The sequence below is a fragment of the Ammospiza nelsoni genome, chromosome 18 (genome assembly GCF_027579445.1).
Source record: "Ammospiza nelsoni isolate bAmmNel1 chromosome 18, bAmmNel1.pri, whole genome shotgun sequence".
Classification (NCBI taxonomy): domain Eukaryota; kingdom Metazoa; phylum Chordata; class Aves; order Passeriformes; family Passerellidae; genus Ammospiza; species Ammospiza nelsoni.
Window position 1 is genome coordinate 12,581,633 of NC_080650.1, and position 18,594 is coordinate 12,600,226.

At 49.3% G+C, this 18,594-nt stretch overlaps 1 protein-coding gene across 4 annotated transcripts in view; it reads left to right on the forward strand.

Moving 5' to 3' along the window:
* Nucleotides 1–9,814: 9,814 nt before the first annotated feature.
* Nucleotides 9,815–18,594, forward strand: part of MTMR3 (myotubularin related protein 3) — a 75,265-nt gene continuing 66,485 nt past the window's right edge. For 3 of the 4 annotated variants that reach the window (XM_059484856.1, XM_059484859.1, XM_059484860.1), the window contains exon 1: nucleotides 9,815–9,950. The gene's annotated coding sequence lies outside the window, so the exon portion shown is untranslated. Of the gene's footprint in view, nucleotides 9,951–10,562; nucleotides 10,607–18,594 lie in introns of all 4 variants that reach the window. The other variant, XM_059484858.1, reaches the window with a different exon arrangement.

An 18,594-nucleotide genomic window follows, 5' to 3' on the forward strand; every position in this document is an offset into this window, starting at 1 on the left:
GGGGATGTGTGTGTGCATTACAGTCGGACACCGCACGAAAAGGGCAATTCTGTCCATTCATACGAGCACCGATAGTGAGAACCCTTTATATCAGTCACATTTACACCGCACCGAAACTCAGAGAACCGGGCAGCCACAGCTGCTCTGGGCACCCTGTGCCAGGGCCTGCCCACCCTCCAAGGGGACAATTCCTTCCCAAAATCCCATCCATCTCTGCCCTCTGGCAGTGGGACCTATTCCCTGTGTCCAGTTGCTTCCCAGCCTGCAGGGTGACACGGGCACATCCAGCCGCCACCAATCTCCGCTCCGAAGGGTCTCGGTTCTCCTCCTTGTCCACAGGGAACTCCCGCTAACCTTAGCCCGGAGTCCGGCTTTAGATGGCAAAGTGGCCTAAAATAGAAAGCACGCCATGCGCTTTGTCGTGTGCTACTTAGGGACGGGCTGGACCCAGTCCCGCTCTCGGTGCCCTCCGTGCCCGCACCCTCCGGACAAACCCAACGGGGCTCTCCTGCCCGCCGTGCGGCTGTGCTGGCACCGGGGTGCCCGTGACCCCGCGGGGGAGCCGCACACCCCCGGGCCAGCAGCACAGCCGGGCTCTGCTCCCCTCGCACAGAGCTGGGTGTTAGGGATTCACACTGCAAATGTCACCCCGGGCTGTCTGGAACCTGCCGTCTCCCCCATTCTGTTGAATTAGTAATTTTTAAATGAAATATTCATTGTTTCTATTTCTCAAACATCAGTGCACCTGTCAGAGCTTGGCGCTGGAGTCCCAGCACCAACACGCTGTGCACAACAGCCTACCAGAACCAAACCCCAGTGATGATGTCGGCCCAAGGTTTGCTCCAATTCTTTTTCCTGGAGGAGAGCACTTGGCAACTGAAATATGATTCCCTTGCAAAGGCATCTGTTTATGTCCCCTCCTGTGCCAACCCTCCTCAGAGCAGTGTTGGTGAGATGCCAGGTGACTCAGTGGGCTCTGAATGTGTCATCGAGCTGTTTTGAGTCACTATTCCTCTTTTTGGGGTGTTTTTTGTAACCTTACCAACTGTGTATTCCCTACTTGATTTTCTAAAGCACCATGAGCTGTTGGAGCCCCTGCCCAAAACTGGGGATATTAACTCTACTTGCATAACCCAGTTAAATAATTATAAGCAGACACACTATTTGTATGGATTTATCTGGCAAAAAAACCCTGCATCTGTTCACCTGTGACAGCGTGCCAGAGACCTTCAAGATTTCATGACAGTAAAAGTTAAATCTGAAATCTTAATGGAAATCACAGCTTTCTGTGGGAAACTGCCGACCTGTCTTGCACAGATAAGGCAAAGCATTAAAGTCAGCTGGCTGCTGGTTCTGCTGAAATTCCATTTCTCAAGGATCAGTCCAGAGCCATCTGCAGGTACAGGGCAAGCAGGCTTCAGATCAGATGTGGAGGAGCAGAATTTCTCCACCAAAAAATCTGTGGAAAATGAGCTTTTATTGAAAGGCTCCTTCCTGGGTGTGATCCATGGGCATGAGGAAGTTGCTCAGCACTGAAGGTGAGGGTGAGGAAGATCAGATGTCACAGGATGAGTGCCCTGTTCTGGCAGTGCTGTCCCAGCGCTGTGACAGCTCCCCAGGATCCCCTCCTGGCTCCAGCTGTGTGGGGAGGCTGCTCCTGCTCAGAGGGTGACAAGACACAACAGCAGCTTTTTCATTTTGAGCCACACAAAAAGCACCAGGAGGAGAACAGGAAGGCTGGAGCAGCCCCAGGGATGTGCTGCTGGAGGTCAGTGTGTTTTCCTTGCTGGCTGTCATGGACCCTGCAGTCCAGCTTCCCAAACAGCACCAAGGCTTCCACAGCTTCTGGCTTTGCTCAAATCCCACCTCAAAGTCCCAAATGACAGCATGGGGCTGGGGACAGGATCTGCTTTGTTCTCCTACTCACACAGGAGTCAGCCCATACCCAAACCAGGTGAGGCCCCTGTTGCCCCCCTGCTTCTCCAAGGGACACCAAAGAGGGTTTAATGCTGCTCACACACAGGTCAGAGGGGCCAGGGAACCCTGAAGGACTCTTGAAGATACTTAAAAAATAGAATAAAATGAAAGAGTAATAAAATGGCTGAGGAAAATGTCAGCATAATCAAAAAAAAGAGACCTGCAGTACTAAATTGCAAAGTTGTAGAAATTGGCCATTAAATGTTCAAAGCAGCTGAAATGCAATTACAGTAATAGGCATGAATCAGGATAACCCAGGGCTTTGCAATATTTCAATCCAGCTCTACTTTTTCCTTTTTTTCCTTTTATCTTAACGATATACACATTAACTTATCAAGGACTAATGGAAGTTACAAACCTTGGAATCACAGAATCACAGAATCATGCAGATTGGAAAAGCCCTCCAAGTCTGACCAATTATCCCATTGGCAGCTAGACCAGCCACTAAGTGCACACCCATGCATTTTCTGAACTCTCCCAGAGATGGGAACCCCACCACTGCCCTGGGCAGCTGTGCCAGGGCTTTAATGAAGAAATTATCCCAAAATCCAACCTGAACTTCCCCTGGCCCAGCCTGAGGCCGTTCCCTCTGCTCCTGTCCCTGTTCCCTGGAGCACAGCCCGACCCCCCCGGCTGTCCCCTCCTGTCAGGAGCTGTGCAGAGCCACAAGGGCCCCCTGAGCCTCCTTTGCTCCAGGCTGAGCCCCTGCCCAGCTCCCTCAGCCTCTCCTGGGGCTCCAGCCCCTTCCCAGCTCCGTTCCCTGCCCTGGACACGCTCCAGCCCCTCAATGACAATGACACCTTCCACAGCACATCCCTGACAGCCACAGAGCCAAAGGTGTCCGTGTTAAACTCTTGACCTGATGGATGCCACAGTAATTTATTAACTCTGTCTCCAATTTTCCATCAGGCTCCAATTAACCTCCTCTAAGTTTATTCTTAACCTAAAGGCTTATTGTAGGATAATTTTTATTTTGGTCACGAATGAAAGTCACCAGAGGTGACCCAAGATGTTTCTCCCTTGATGCCCTGGTGGCACTGCAGCACCAACAGGAACACCAGCTCCCATTGCTCCAGGAGGCTGCAGCCACAGCATCCACCTGGCCAAAGGAACCATGAGCTGCTCAGCTTTGGAGTTTTAATGGAGCAAGTTCCTGTGGGTGGGAATTCCCAGCAGGCACAGCCCTGAGCAGGTTACCAGGCTGTGTCTACAGGAAGGAATTGTCACTGCAGATATCCAGATAAAATAATATCATCTTCTAATGATACTTCAAGCAGCTCCTCCGATCCAACAGCTTCTTGCCCTCTCTTTGCCTGCTGTTTCTCTAATTATCCAACCTCAGGAGGAAGGTGATTAAGTGCTTATTAAGGAAAATAGATATGGTTTATTATGAAAAGCATTTTTTTCAGGCAGCTTTGTTGTAACAACACAGCACATGACACAGGTTAGAGTTGTGCCAGTTTGCTTTTCCAGAGAAAAGACAGGTTCAGCAGAAAATGCTCTCAACCTTTTACTTTTTATCTCATGAAGCAAACAATGTCATGGGATGGTTGGAGTGGGAAAGGATTTTAATGTTCACCCTATTCCCACCCTCCTTTCACTATCCAAGGGTGTTCCAAGCCCCAGTGTTCAGCCTGGCCTTGGGCACTGCCAGGGATCCAGGGGCAGCCCCAGCTGCTCTGGGCACCCTGTGCCAGGGCCTGCCCACCCTGCCAGGGAACAATTCCCAATTCCCAATATCCCATCCAGCCCTGCCCTCTGGCACTGGGAGCCATTCCCTGTGTCCTGTCCCTCCATCCCTTGTCCCCAGTCTCTCTCCAGCTCTCCTGGAGCCCCTTCAGGCCCTGCAAGGGGCTCTGAGCTCTCCCTGGAGCCTTCTCCTCTCCAGCTAACCCAATCCTCCCAGCCTGGATCCATAGGAGAAAATGATGAGTGTAACATGAAGCCCTATTAATCTAATAATAACCTCATATGGATTATTAGTCTGTTAAAGAAAATAATATAAGCATCCATAAACCAAGATTTCTGGACATTCTGCCCACACTGAGCTCCTGGCACACCCTCAACACCAATGGCTTCACAGGTGGCATCCCTGCAGATCTAGGCTCAGCCAGCTGTGCTCCTACCTGGAAACACCAAAGCCATTTCCAGTGTTTGCCCAAAAATGTTGCCTCTGTTCTGCTGAATTTGAAGTTCTGAGTCCCCCAAGTGCTCCTGTTTGAGTAGTCCTGTGATAATCATCTTGATGGGCAGCCAAGGCAGCGTCCTGGTGCTGCCTCCCTGCAGCCAAGCGTTGCTAATGGCACATCTTGATGTGAAATGGGGTTATTACAAGACAAAAAAAATCCTAAAATGAGCCTCTTGCAAAATGTTCTGACCAAAATGATATGTATGTAATAAAAATCTCATTATTTTCAAATTATTCATCTCCTTTGCAAGGGAATGAGTCAGAGCATCTGTTTTGGGGCCCCATCAGGATGACTGGCAGTGCCTCTCTCCTGGCACGTTTGAATCAGGGGTGGCACTCACGCTGTGCTGACCCCAATGTCACCTGCTGCCACTTGGATTGAATGAACAATGGAACAGCACAGGTTGGGTGGGAGCAGGAAGAATGGAAACACCTACACATGGAGGAACACAGTGTAAATGCTGTGGTCAGGGTCAGCATTCTTCTCAGGCATTCATCAAAAACCCAGGAGAGTAAAATGAATGAAACTTTTAAATAGAATAAAAAATATGAAAACCCAAACAAAATAGGAGAGATGGGTTGGGGAGAGCTGGTTTTGGGTAACAAACTGACCAAGGGAGCCAGTTTGGAGCCCTGAGGAAGCAAAGTGCCCTGTGTTCTGTGGTCTGACTGCTCTTACTGAACCAGGACTCGGTGTGCTGTTTTTTTAAGACATATCTAACCCTGCCATCAGTTTTTCATCATAACAGAAACAGCCTGTAAATGCCAAGGTGGCTCTTGGGGCCACAGGAGGGAAATGGATGAAAGGGCCCTAGGTGGTAGCAGGGGCAAGGAAAGGAGCTGGCACACCTTTGGTTCTGCTGTTTCTCCTTGTTCCAGGTGGGGATGGTACCAGGGACCAGGGACACCTTTGGTTTTGCTGTTTCTCCCTGTTCCAGGTAGGGATGGTACCAGAGCAGGAAAGGACCTGGCACACCTTTGGTTCTGCTGTTTCTCCCTGTTCCAGGTAGGGATGGTACCAGAGCAGGAAAGGACCTGGCACACCTTTGGTTCTGCTGTTTCTCCCTGTTCCAGGTAGGGATGGTACCAGAGCAGGAAAGGACCTGGCACACCTTTGGTTTTGCTGTTTCTCCCTGATCCAGGTGGGGATGGTACCAGGGGTGGTAAAGGACGAGGGACACCTTTGGTTCTGCTGTTTCTCCCTGTTCCAGGTGGGGATGGTACCAGGACTGCAGCCCCTGTGCAGGATGGGCAGAGCAGCCTCTGAAAGGGGATCTGAGGGACCAGGGTGGGGTGGCCCAGGACAGGATGCTCTCACCTCACCACCACCACGTGCAGATTTTGACACAGCCAATCACTCAGGTGACATTTGGCCTGCAACTGCAGCCCAAGGAATACCTTCCCACACCAGGCACCTCTTTCCTGTCCATAAGAAGCCAGCTGGTGACTCCGTGGCTGTGCCCCAAATGGTTAGAACAGTTTGGAAAGGACTCACTGGGCTTTTAGGGTCAGCTGTTGGTGGCAATGGCATCAGGGGACAGCAGCTCTGGGAAGGATGAGCCAGAGCCTCGGGACTTGAGCTGCTGGAAGCTCTGGTGTTCTCATGTTTCAGCCCAGACTTCTCATGGCCATCGGATACTTGTTTTCTCCTACAGGAACATCACCCTTGCTCTTAAGGGAGATGTGTTTACTGCTGTGTTTACTCCATAAGTTTCACAAAGAACAACTGTATCTTCTCCCAGCATTCAGGTTTTCTGGCTAAACAAATCATCTCAAGATCCTTGTATAAGTAAAAAAAAATCAGGATTAGCCTATAATTACTTTCCAGTCACATTTTAAGTTTGTGTCCCCTGATTAAAAGTGACCAGAGCTGCATGCAGAATTCCAGAGCAGGTTGCAGCAGAGGCTTCTATAATGGCATTAACATTCCCTTCTCCTGGAAACACTGAAATGTGTGTGTGCTTTTTGTCAGATCTGCCTCAGATTGGGAGTTTGTCATCATCTCAGGATCAACAAATGCACCCAGATTTTCCCCTCCTTCTGTCATTTCCAACTGATGAGCTCCCAGCTTGCAGCAGAGATTCTTGTTAGCAATTCCCAAGGGCATGACCTTGTACTTTCCACTATTAAATTTCATCCCATTTCCAGTGTGCCAGCACTCCATGTTATCCAGCAGCACAGCTATTCCTGCTGCACAGCCAGTGCCTCCCAGCTTTGTGCCATCAGCAAATGCCATCAGCTCCCTCCTACCTTTTGTTCCAAGGCCCGTCTGAAAAATATTGTGCAAGAGCAAAAGCACACACTGCTGTGGCCAGGCTGTGGTCCTGGGACCCAGGGAGGTGAGGCTACTTGGGAATCCAGGCACTTTCTGCCCATTCTTCCCTTTGGAATCTCACTAATTCCCTTTGGCTGCTGTGCAAAAATTTGGCAAATTTCCCTGTGGCTGCTGGTGCATCCACAGCTGGTGCACGTTTGAGGTGACTTCCCTACCTTTTCCACCTAGTTATCTTTTTTATGGACTTGCTTTCCACTAATTTACTGAATAGGTTAATGCATCTGTTATATATCCATGTCTAGGAAACAATTATCAAGGGTATAATCTTAGTTAATCTTAGTTAAAAGCAATCAATCTTTATGTATGTGTAAAGATCATATTTTTATTTTACATTTTTGAACTTAATTGCCTGTCCCCAACTTTTTCCTTTTTATTTTATATTTTAAGCTTGTAATGCTCTTGAGGTCACACTAACAGGTGTCTGAGTGGCTGGATTGCTTTACTTCCTCCAGCTTAAAACCAGCCAGTGCTTCAGGAGTTCCTCCACAATTCATTACCACCCTCCACCCCCCAAATTAAAACCCCTGTACTGGCTGAGTGAGGATTCACGTCAGGTCCTTCAGGATTCTGGGTTTGGGAACACCTCGTTCCCTGAGCTGTGTGTCAGGTTCTCACAGGCCTCGCTCTCCCTTTGGGTCCAGTAATTTCCATTTCCATAAAATAATTCTTATCCTTTGCTCTGATCATCATGGAAAATAGAAGTAAAAGTCATCTAACAGTGAGCCATGTATTAAAAAATAGACTGGAACACAAGATACAGAGAGGTTTGGGACACAAGACATGGAATGACTCCGTGCACTGTGTGTGACCAGATTGGTAAAGACAAAATGTACAAATACAACAAGCAGCTGGAAGTGCCAGCTTTTCCTGTCACAGGGATGGCACTGCAGGATTTCCCCCTCTGTAAGGACCAGAAGGAGCACCCAGCAGGTTCTGCTGCACAGGAGCCCCAGGTCTCCAGGATCCAGCTTCCCAAAGTAGGTCACATTCGATCTCCCTCCAGGCACACTGCAAAAGGCAACATTTTACAGGGACTTCTCAAAATTCATATTTTGCTTGCTGATGCTGTCAACACACATCCTTTTCAGCTACAGCTCTACTGGCTCTACATATTTTCATTCCTTTCGGGTGCAAACAGGCCAGGAATCCTGTTTTTCCCTTCAGTTACCTGTATTTCTTCCAAAGTTCCTCTGAAAGTACATATTGACATTCAGATCACATTTGCATTCAGATGATGGCTTGTTGTTGGAAAAAAAATCCCTTCAGAGGGGCTGATTAACTCCCTTTCAAATGTTTGCTGTCCCTGAGCAAGGAAGCCAAACCAGAGCACAGCTCACAGCGTGGCTCACATCTGAGTGTGAAGACACAGGCTTGTGCATTTTGCATTGCTCCCTCTGAACACTTGTGCTCCTTCCAGCTTAGACATGACCTAATGACAGACTGAGGTCCATCTGTTACAATGACTAGCCTTGGACTCAGAGGGAGAGTCCTGGGGATAATTTAGGAGTGCATTTTATAGCTACTTGCAAGCTTTTCATTTCAGATCAAGGCAAACATGAGGAGCAGGTGGAAATCTCCCGCAAAAGTACAACCTGACCTACATATGGTATTGTAAATTAAAGATATGTATAAAAATAAAACATTAACCATCCATCACAGTTGCAACAAAGCCCAGATATAAATCTTGCTGCTGGAAAGGAGCTCCATTGCACAAGGCTTAGCTAGAGCTTCATTTTGGAACCAGCAGCATTACTGCCACCTCCAACACTGCTGCCACTCTCCAGCTTTCCTGTGTTTTCTGTAGCTCAATGCTCACAGGCCTTTTGCTTTATCTCAGTCTCTCAGTTTCCATGTGGTTTTTGGCAGTCCAGCCTGGTGCTGGCTCCCAGCTCCCTGTTACCTCATGCTTTAGGAGCCATGGGCTGTGCAGGGTGGCTTGGACAGTGCATGGCCTGGTGGCGTGGGGCCACACATGTTCCCACAGCTGAGCTGAATGTCACCAAAGCAGCGCTGCAAACATCGGTCAGGAGAGCTTGCACACCAGAATGGCTTCTGGAGATCACAGAATACTCTGAGTTCAAAGGGACCCACGAGGATCATCAAGCCCAAGCCTTAAATGAATGGTCCTTACAAGGATTGAACGGCACCGCCCTGACTGACTGAGCTAATCCCAGGTAATGTCTGTTCAGTGGAACAGGCTGTTTCTCCAGGGATTTTTGAGGATCCTGAGGAGGATGGATGGCAGTGAGGTGTGGGGGCACACACCTCAGCACACACTTCCACTGTTACCTGAATAATACGAGATGGCTGCCAAACCTCTGCTGAGACCCTGCATGTTCCACAGCCTCGCTCAGCCAGTGCCAGGCTTATGGACCTCACAGGGGGATAATGGGCAAGTTGGCTTCACGGAATCACAGAACCACAGAATAGCTGGGACCTCTGGAGATCATCCAGTCCAACCTGCTGGAGATGGTTACCTTGAGCAGGTGACACAGGAATACGTCCAGGGTTTGGATTATTCCAGAGAGGGGGTCTCCATGCCCTCCCTGGGCAGCTGGTCCACTGCTCTGCTCAACGGATAGCTCTTCCTCATGCTGAGGTAGAATTTCTTGTGGTTTAGTTTATGGCCATTGCTCCTCGTTCTGTCTCTGGGCACCACTGAAAACAATCTGGTACTATCCTCTGACACCCCTCGGAGATATTGGCACGGATTGATGAGATCCCCTCTGAGTTTTCCCTTCTCCAGACTAGCCAGGCCCGGCTCCGGCAGTGGCTGCTCCTCAGGGAGATGCTCAGTGCCTTACTCATCCCTGCCGGCCCTGCCTCCCATGCTCGGAGGGGCCGAGGGATGGCAGCCGCCTCCCGAGGGCACGGCCAGCTCCGAGGCCAGCGGGGCCGCCACGTTATGGATCAGAAAAACTTTTCACCGTGCGGGCGGTCAGACCTCGGAAGGGGCAGCCCAGGGAGGTGGAGGGTGGTGGAGTCACCCTCTCTCGGAGCCTTCGAGAGGCGTCTGCATCTGCCGCTGGGTGATGTGGGGTGGTGGTTTAGGGGTTACGGTGCTGGGCTGACGGTTGGAAGAGACGAAGTTAAACCAGTAGACGAAGTTAAACCAGTAGATGCTCTCAAACCAGTAGATGATCTCCCAACCCTGGTGGCGCCGCTATTCCATTCCGTGATTCCCTGATCGATTCCGTGACCCCGCGGTCCCCTCAGCGCGGGCCGGGGGCCTCCCCCCCCACCCCGTTCCTCCCCTCCCCTCAGGGTGGAGGGCGGGAACGTCGCGCGCCGGTCCCGCCCCGCGGGGGGAGGAGGGAGGAGGCCTCGCGGCCGCCATGTTGTTGTGTCCGTGAGGCGGCGACGGCGGCCCCGAGCCCGCAGCGACCCCGGCCCCGGCAGGACGCCGCGCCCCGGCACGGGCGGGGGCTCCGCGCCATGCCCTGCCCAGCGGTAAGGACCCGCCGGGGTGCCCCTTGTCCTGCAGCGGGGAGGGCCGGCCCGCCGCGCCAGGGCCTGGCGGAGCGCGGCCGCGCTGTCACTGAGGGCCGCACACGCCCCCTCGGCTGCGGGTGAGGGGCGGCGGCGGGGCCGGCACGGCGCCCTCGGCCCCGCTCCGCTCCGCTCCGCTCGGCACGGCCGGCAGGAGGAGGAGAAGGCGGCCCGGCTCCGCGGCCGCGGTGCGGCGGCCTCTGTCCCCGGGCGAGCGGCGATGCCGGGCGGCCCCGGGCCGGGCCCTGCGTGCCGGGTTCGGGCGGCCGGGGCAGGGTGAGCTCCCCGGGGCACAGCGGCTCCTGCTGCCCGAGGCCTCCGGGCCTCGCCCGGCGCTGCCGCCCCCCGCCCGGCCCGTTGGGGTGGCCGAGCCCGGCCGGGGATCGCCCCATGCCGCTGGCAGCCGCCGGCCCCTGCTCCGGCCGCTGGGGCTGTGGTGTCAGCAGTGTTCAGCTGCCCTTGTGCGTGCGGCCGAAATTGCTGTTCCTTTTCTAAGTGGGACTTGTTAGGACTTTTTGTTTATATGGTTTTTGGGGCTTTAATTACGCCTCTTCCCCGTGTTCCTTTTAACAGTCCTGTTCTTTCGCTGGGATGTGAGCAGATGTTGCCCTTCCCCGGTAAGTGCTTTGCCCCCCAACGTGGAGTTGAAGTTCGTGCATTGAAGTTGTTCCTGCTCTTGCTCTTTTAGAGAATGTTTTCTTGATCAGCAGATGGGACCTGGTGTTTCTTCACAACTTTATACAGGAAACTGATTTCTTTCCTTTCTGTGCACACTTCCCTTGCTGTGGGAAGGTTGGGTGTGAGCTTGTAACTCTTGCAGGCTTCAGGTCTTGTAGGCACTTTTCTTTGTGCTTCACCTGTTTGTTTTCTTGTGTGATGTAGCCATGTGCAATAAAGCTTTCTTTTAGAAGAAAAGAACTTGCCTAGTGAATCATGTCAGGTAGTGCTGAGTGGAAGCACAGCTTGGCTTTCTGGTGAATATAAAAGCATATTTATATTATTTATACTATAAAGGTGAGTCTGCTGGGAAGGGTTGGCAGCGTGACGGAAGGAGCTGTGACAGGTTTGTTGTAGTACCTGTCATGCTCTGAGCTTCAGATAAAGAGCTGAGATGCCTTTTGTCTGCTGCTAAAGCATGTGGTATTAGGAAATGAACTTTTTTGGTGGAGATGAAGGAGGTTTTATGAAGGAGTGCTTGTAAACTGGAGGGGGGGAGGCTGACATCTGATACCTGCTTTGCTTCAGCTGTTACTGATTACAGTGGGCTTGAGAGATAGAAGTGGTGCTTTCTTTCCTAGCACAGGAAATACTGGGCTGGAAGTGTTGAAACTTTGTGCAGATAAGTGAAGGCGGGGCATGAGTTTCTGAAGTGTTTCAGTGACAAGGTTCTGTGCCTGCTTTGGAGCCTGAGGAAGGGCAGAGGTGCCCCAGCAGTGATCTGTCTCTGCACTGAAAGGTGCTCTTGTCCCACTTCAGGTTGTAGGAATGATAAATGGAGAGCCAGGCTGAATTCTCTCACTGGCAGTGCTGTAGGTGCCTGTCTGGGTACTGTTAGTGTCTAATGCATCAACTGGCTGCACTAGCAGTTATTAAAATATCAATGTTAACCTGCTCAATGAACAAGCCATGCAACCCACAAATGACACCACAAAAGTGGAATAGGTCAGCTTGATAAGCTCTCATTTCATTTTATTTATTTATTTCCCATGAAAATGGCCATCTGCAGCTGGAGGAGAAAGAAATGGAGCCTGCCCAGGCTTCTGAAATAGAGGATACAATATTTTATCTCAGCTCTCATTCCACCTACATGCAAGCCAGGATGATGGAGAGCAGTGTGTTGTCAGCTTGCAGGAGTAGGAGGAACGTGGCTGTGCAGTGCTTTGCTGGCAAGTAACCTGGAAAAAAGGAGTAACTTGGGAGAAGGGGATCCTTGGGCTGCTGGAGGAGCCTGGCAGGGCTGCTGGGACAGGGAGCAGGAATTGTCTCTGTGGAGGAGCTGGCTCCAGCATGGAGCCTGAGATTGCTCACCTGCACAGCTCAAAGGGCTGTGAGGGCCCTTCCTGCTGGGAATTGTGATGGATACAACAGGATTGGGCTCTTCAGTCGGTGTGGATGGATGGTGTCTGCAGCCAGATTAGTGCTTATCAAATCCTGTGAAGCAGAATGAAACCCCAGATACTTGAACATGCCTGTGTTTCATAGTAGCTCTCACTGGCTGAATCAAAGTCATGTCATGTTTCTCTCAAAATAACCTGTTAGATGCTGAATTGCATGAGAAATAACTGCAAGTGTTCTGCATTTGTCTCCACCTGAGTAGCTGGTGCTGTAAAGATCTGCCTGTGAGGTCCCGTGTGGGTTTTAAACTCTGAGAAATGAGCTTCATGTCTTGGAACTACAGCCCTTTCCAGATATTGGTGCTGTAACTTCCCAGTGCTGTCAGGAAAACTTCAGGGATATCCTTAGGGCTCATTTGTGCTGTAATTCCTGTGAAAAACTGGATTGTTTAAAGGCAAGCATTTCTTTCTTCATGGTGCTTCAAAACTTCAGGGTGGCTGAGTGGTTTGTGTGAAAGACCTCAGAGTGAATTTAGTGACAGAGTGAGACCTAAAAGTGGAGCCAGTGGCAATGGAGGAATTGGAAACAAAATTGACATTTTACTGGGGCTGTTTACTGTGCCCAGCAAAGAGCTGGAGCCCTCAGCTCCTGCTGCTTCCAGCCTCTCCCTTGGATGCCTTAGCCCCAGACATTGCTGGGTGCATTGCAAACGTGTCAGCTGCTTGTGGGATGGGCAGAGGTCACAAACCACAGCCTCCTTTGGTGTCAGCTGGCCTTATTTGGAGGGCAGCTTTAGCAAAACAGCCCCAACTTTGGCCCTTTGCTTTGAGCACGTGAGAAGCACTGACAGAATGGACTTGATCCCTCAGAAGGGTAAATGGAGCATGAGTGTCCCCAGCCTGTTGTTCCCCTCACCTGCTTCTGTCATGGTGTCAGGCAGGTGACCCCCAGCTGGCTGTAGGTTTTCAGGGGCAATGTGGCATCCCTTAAGGAAGGCCTCGAGTTCCCCCTCAAGGGAGGAACCAGCCTGTAGTAGCAGGGAAGAAATGCAGCACGATCTTGTTGCAGGCAGTGGTATCTCTGATGTTCAGTGTGCTACAGGGTGTCAGGTTGTGCTGCTCTGAGCCTCAGGTGCTCTGCTCTCCCTCAGGAAGTGCCAGTGTGTACCTGCAAGTGAGGCTTGGGCCTGCACAGCCATGCAGGGTGAGCTGGGGAGGGAGGGAGGGCAAACAGGCGACTTTCTGGAATGTTGGTTGAAATGGCAAAGCTGTTTCTGGAGCTGTGATGTCCAGCATGAAGCACTGTTTGTGAAGGCTTCACCTAAAACACAGTTGCTGATGCCTGGCTGTGGTTTGTCTTCTGGAACTGCTCAGACTTGGACTCTTCAGGTGAATCTGGAAAGCAGCAGTTGTTGTGGCATGTGGTGTGGCTGCAGGTTAAGCTGGTGACTGGATGTGTGCTCTGTAGGGCTTCTGGGGCAGCTGGATCCTTCAGAGGTGCTGTTCCTCCTCTTTTTATTAATGCTGAAATAACTACAACAAGATAACCATGGTAAGATCCATCTGGAAGTTTTTTTGGAATTTGTGTGTGTATATGCATGAGTGAGGCAGCTAATGGCATTGTAATAGCTGTCATGGTGGTGGTAGAATTTTTCCAAACTCTGGTAAGGAAGGGGGGAAACCCCAGGCTCTACAAAAACTTCCTAAATAGGGTGTTCTTGGCCTTGCTTGGGGAGCTGGATTTCAGAAGACTTGAGCTGGTTGTTCCTTGTTCAGTGATATTGTAACTAAACTTATCCAAGCTGCTGTATTGAATTATTGCCATTTCTGAAAAATTATTACCTTGAGCAAGACTGCAGTGGAAGTTGATTTTGGAGCAGTAAATCCATTATTTTTCCTCTTGATTAGGAATGCAGTGAGGAGCTGTAAAGCAGCATTGGTGGGCTGCCTTGGGGGCAGGCAGTTGTACATAACCACTGATGCCAGTAATGAAATGTGTCCTCAGTAACACAGTAATGAAATGTGTCCTCAGTAACACAAGCAGATAGATCCTTAGCAGGATCAACTCCCTTTTGAAAGAGAAATTGAACCAAAATACTGAATGGTAAATACTTCAGAATGCAATGTGTTAGGTGAAGGAGGGCAGAACATCAAAGGAACTGAGGCTTGGAGGAGCCCTGGGAGATGACAAGCAAAGCAAGTTGTTCTTTGCCTTGCTCAGCACATCTGGCTGTTTGCTGTGTTCGTTGTGCTGGGCTGACAAACCACAGTGGAAATGGGGCTGGGCTTGCTGCAGAGAGCTTCATCCCAGGGCTGATGGGGCTGCTGCAGTCCCTGACGCCCGTGGCATTGATTGTTCACCCCCTGATTCTGCAGCATGCAGGGGATCAGCTTCAGAGTTGATTCTGGATCTGGTGAAGCTTTAGGACTTGTGCTAGATGAGCTTAGCTGGGACAGTTACCCTGTCACCTGTGGGATCAGCTTGAAGCTGGAATGAAATCAGAAGCTTGGTGTTGGTTCCTGGCCATTGGGAAGAGCTGGGCTTCCCAAAGGGCAGCCAGAGCAGAGCAGCCCCTGCCTGGGGTGAGTTTTTCAGAGGGAGAGCCATAGCAGGGGATGTTCAAAGCTTTGAACTTCTGGGGCTGGACAGCAGGGAAGGCTGCCATGAGGCTCAGAGCTTCCAGAACATGGTCTGGAAGGCAGTGAATATCCATGTGGGAAAGACTTGTGTTCTGTTACTTCGATATTTAACTATCTTTTTCCATCCTGTGTGTGTTGATCTCAAGCTGTGTGTTCTATGCTCTCCTCCTTTCCATTTTATTCCAAAAACTCCTGCATCGTGCAGAGTGACCTCGTCTTGGGTTAATCTCAGAACTGAAGTTATTCTTTGCTGGGCCTGTCTCTAGCAGATATACCAGATTTAACCTCTCAGGTCCTGCTTGGTTCAGCCCTTACTGAGATAAGAATTGAAAAAGACTTTTCCCACTCTAATTTCTGCTGCCACTTTTCAAGTGGACATCCTTGTCCTAGTAACTTTGCTTCCTGGATGTGTTTCTCCCTTCACACCAGCCCATGGCTAAGACTTCTACCAAAGGCTCTTGTACCCTATTTAAGAAAGATTTTCATCAGGGAAAACCAGTGAAAATAGTATAAATCGTTCTCTAACTGAGATTTCTGAAAGCAAAGTAGCATGAAATAAATCACTCGGGTGCCTGTCTGTATGATGAAGTCTTTTGTATATACAAGTCTAATAGTCTCTAAGTGTTTTGGATTGTTCTGGTACTCTGAGGTTCAGTTTCTGGAACATGGAATCAGTATGGGGGGCAGTAATACACTTCAGGTTGAATTTGTGGAGGAAGGCTGCTGCATTGCCATAATTAAGTCTTTGTAGTTTTTCTTTCGAATACCAGAGATTTGTGCACTGCTATAGACATTATTTATAGAAACACTGGTGGAACAGTTTTGTGTTGCCCTTTTGTGGGCCTCATTTGCTTCTCCAAGTTTGGGACTGCAAACCAGGGCTGTAATCAAAGCATTAATTCTGTGGTGTTACCTGAACGGACAAATAAAAATAGTTCCTTTTTCCCTGTACTTTTAAAGGAAGGTTTTGACTTCTCTATCAGCCAGGAAAGGACAGACTCCTGACAAAATGAGATTTGTTTTCTCCAATGCTGCTTTTTCTGCTGGTGGAAGTGCCTGGGGGGAGCTGCTGCCAGGCACCTGAGGGAGGAGAGGGCAGAAATCCTGTCTGGGTAGGTTGACATGGAGTCTGTGATGCACTTGGTTGGCTTCCTGAGTGTCCTTGGAGAGCAGACAAAGGCAGGACTGGCTGCAGGGCATCTCCCCAGCTCACCTGGGAGCCTCTCACACAGGGCTCTTGTGCATCATGAGACTCCCAGGCCCTGTGAGTCTGACTCCTCAGCTCCTCTGAGCTTTGACTGTTCTGGGCACGGAGGATTCTTATTTTTGGGGGTTTCTGTACAGCTGGTGGCAGGATTTCAGAGAACAGATGGAAAATCAGATTTTCCCTTGAGTATCTTCCCTGTCATGTAGAGTTTAGCACTGTCTGGGTCAAGGCTAGACTACCAGAATACTGATTTTTGGTTTTTCAGTTGCTAGGAGTAGTAGTTGAAGAGTTGTGTGAAACTGAAGGGTGGATTAAAGAGACTGTAACAACAAGACTGAGGACACAGAGATTAAGAACAATTTATTTAAACTGTACTGGTGGAACTGTGGCTGTGGAGTGTTAATACCTTCCACATCCTGCACAAGATGCTGCCTGAGTAAAGTGACCTCAGGTGCTTTTGGAGTGAGGCCTCAGTGTTGTAGAGGAGATGTCAGAAGGATCCAGTCCAGCAGCAGATCCACCATTTAGCTCTGTCCTGTCACTCTCATGATATATCTATCAAAATGAGTCAATTTTGAATCCAGCTACGTCCCTTCAGAATGAGTTTAAGTCCAAGGCTGCTCATGGAAGTGGCTGCCATTAGGTCAGGAATTGGTGGAAAGTTCCCTTGGTATTTCTAGGCCTGGAGTTGGTAGAAAGCATTTCCCTGGGATGTCCTATGCCATAGTTGGGAGGGACAGCAGCCTGGCTGTCCCTGTTGTCCCTGGCAGTGGATGGGGACAGGAGGAAGCTGTGGCTGTCTGACCTCATCTCTCAGAGCCATAATTGAGCTCAGTGTGTACCTGGGAGAGCTTTGCTGTTGCAGTGCTATCTGCAGGTGTGTGATTGCTGCCATGGAGACTTCAGGCACGCAGAGATGAGCTGCTGGAAGCTTGTGCTGGTTGATGCATCCTGGTTGGGCTGGAGACCTTTGCTTGGAGACCTCTCCAGACCCAGTGCTGGGTGTGCTGCAGCTGGAATCTGGAGTTTTACCTGCATCCAGCCTTTGGTGTCTTCCCCAACTAAAATCACTGTTTTCAAAGCTGATTTCTGCTGTTCTGTGGGTCTCTGAGTTCAGGCTTCTCAAATACTTCTCTGTCTCCTGACAAAGAACAGATGAGCCAAAATTAGAGACAGTGAGAAGAAAACTCACCTGCCGTATCACAGAGCAGCTTGGCTTGAAATTTATTGTGAAGACATTTCTCTGAACTCTCTGCAGCCAGCTTGCTGTGCTCTGACAGAGTAGAAACATCTCTCTTTTAAGTGTTTTGACCTGATAGCTTTGATTTTTTTATTGTTATATTTGAATTTTCTTTTTTTCCTTTTTATTCACTTCTGAGAACAAATACTTAGTGTAGCATAGGCATGGTTGAACTTTTGATCCGAGAAACCTGACTAAAATGTCTAAGCAGATTGCATTTCTAGATTATTTTGATTATTTTCCTTTAATAAATGGAAGCTTGAAAGCAAGTGAAGTGTACTTAATGTAAACGTGCAAATTTACTGCCATTGCCTGCAGAACTTTTCTTTCCATCTAAACACTGTGCATGGTTTTTTAAGAGTGGATAAGCTTTCCATCAAATTAATGACTAATCCTTATCAAACAAGTGTTCATCTTTACAATTAGAGAACAGGAATGCTTAATTGTGTGCTGATTGGTGAACATACTAGTCATGAGTACATTTCAGAATTCAGATTCTTAATTTTCTCTCACTGCTGGTAGCAGGAATTTGCTGTGAACAGGGCATTATATTCTGGTTGGATAGCCATTATAATTAAATTATCATCTTTGTCTATGTTCAGTGAACCTTTCTTTGAGTAACTTCCAAAAGAATGCACCTTTTTGCACTTTGGGAAAATCTGAACTCTCTGAGGAAAAAGGAGGAAGATGGAACAAGGTAAATATTTTGAGGTCTGCTCAGCTTTCCTTGTAGGTTTGGCTGGTGGATTATGGTCAAGGCACAGTTGTGTTCTAATGCACAATACAATAGCTTGCTTGTTTTCTTTTACTCTGGGCTGGAATCTCTTAATCCCTTCAGACTCAAGCATGAGTATCACATGGTTTGGAGGTGTTTGGTTAGTGTACTCCCTGCTGCAGAGCATCCCTGGACGAAACAGATGAGTAAATTGGGGCTGCACAGAGAAGCCCCGTGGAAATTTTCAGTTTTGGAGATCCATGGCCAAGGGTTTGGTATTTTGGGCTGGGTTGTGTTCTGGCAAAGCCATCTGGTCAGTTAGGCTTGTCAGTAAGGAAGGGGATCAGATACCTGCTCTAAAATTCCAAATTCATTATAAAAATGATTCCAGCTTCAATGTACTGACACTGTACCCGAGTGTTCAGTATCCTGCAGTGCTCAAATCATTGCAAGGGAATTTGGGGCAAAACCTCCTGGCAGGAAAACTGGTGGCACAGCTGATTGTAGGTCCTTCTTTTAGAGTCTGTGACCACAGGGGCATCAGTGGATGCAGAGCTGTGTAAGTAACACACAGAAACCCTTGTTAAAGTAAATGAATAATAAATATTCATTAACAGTGAATTTCAAAAAGCAGCAGCTCCCTGTATAGCTGTCTAATGGTACCAATGTGCCTGCTCACTGTCATGTTGCTTTCCCCCCTTCAGTTCTGCAGGCTTTAGAAGCTGGAACCTAAATGCCTTGCACTTGTC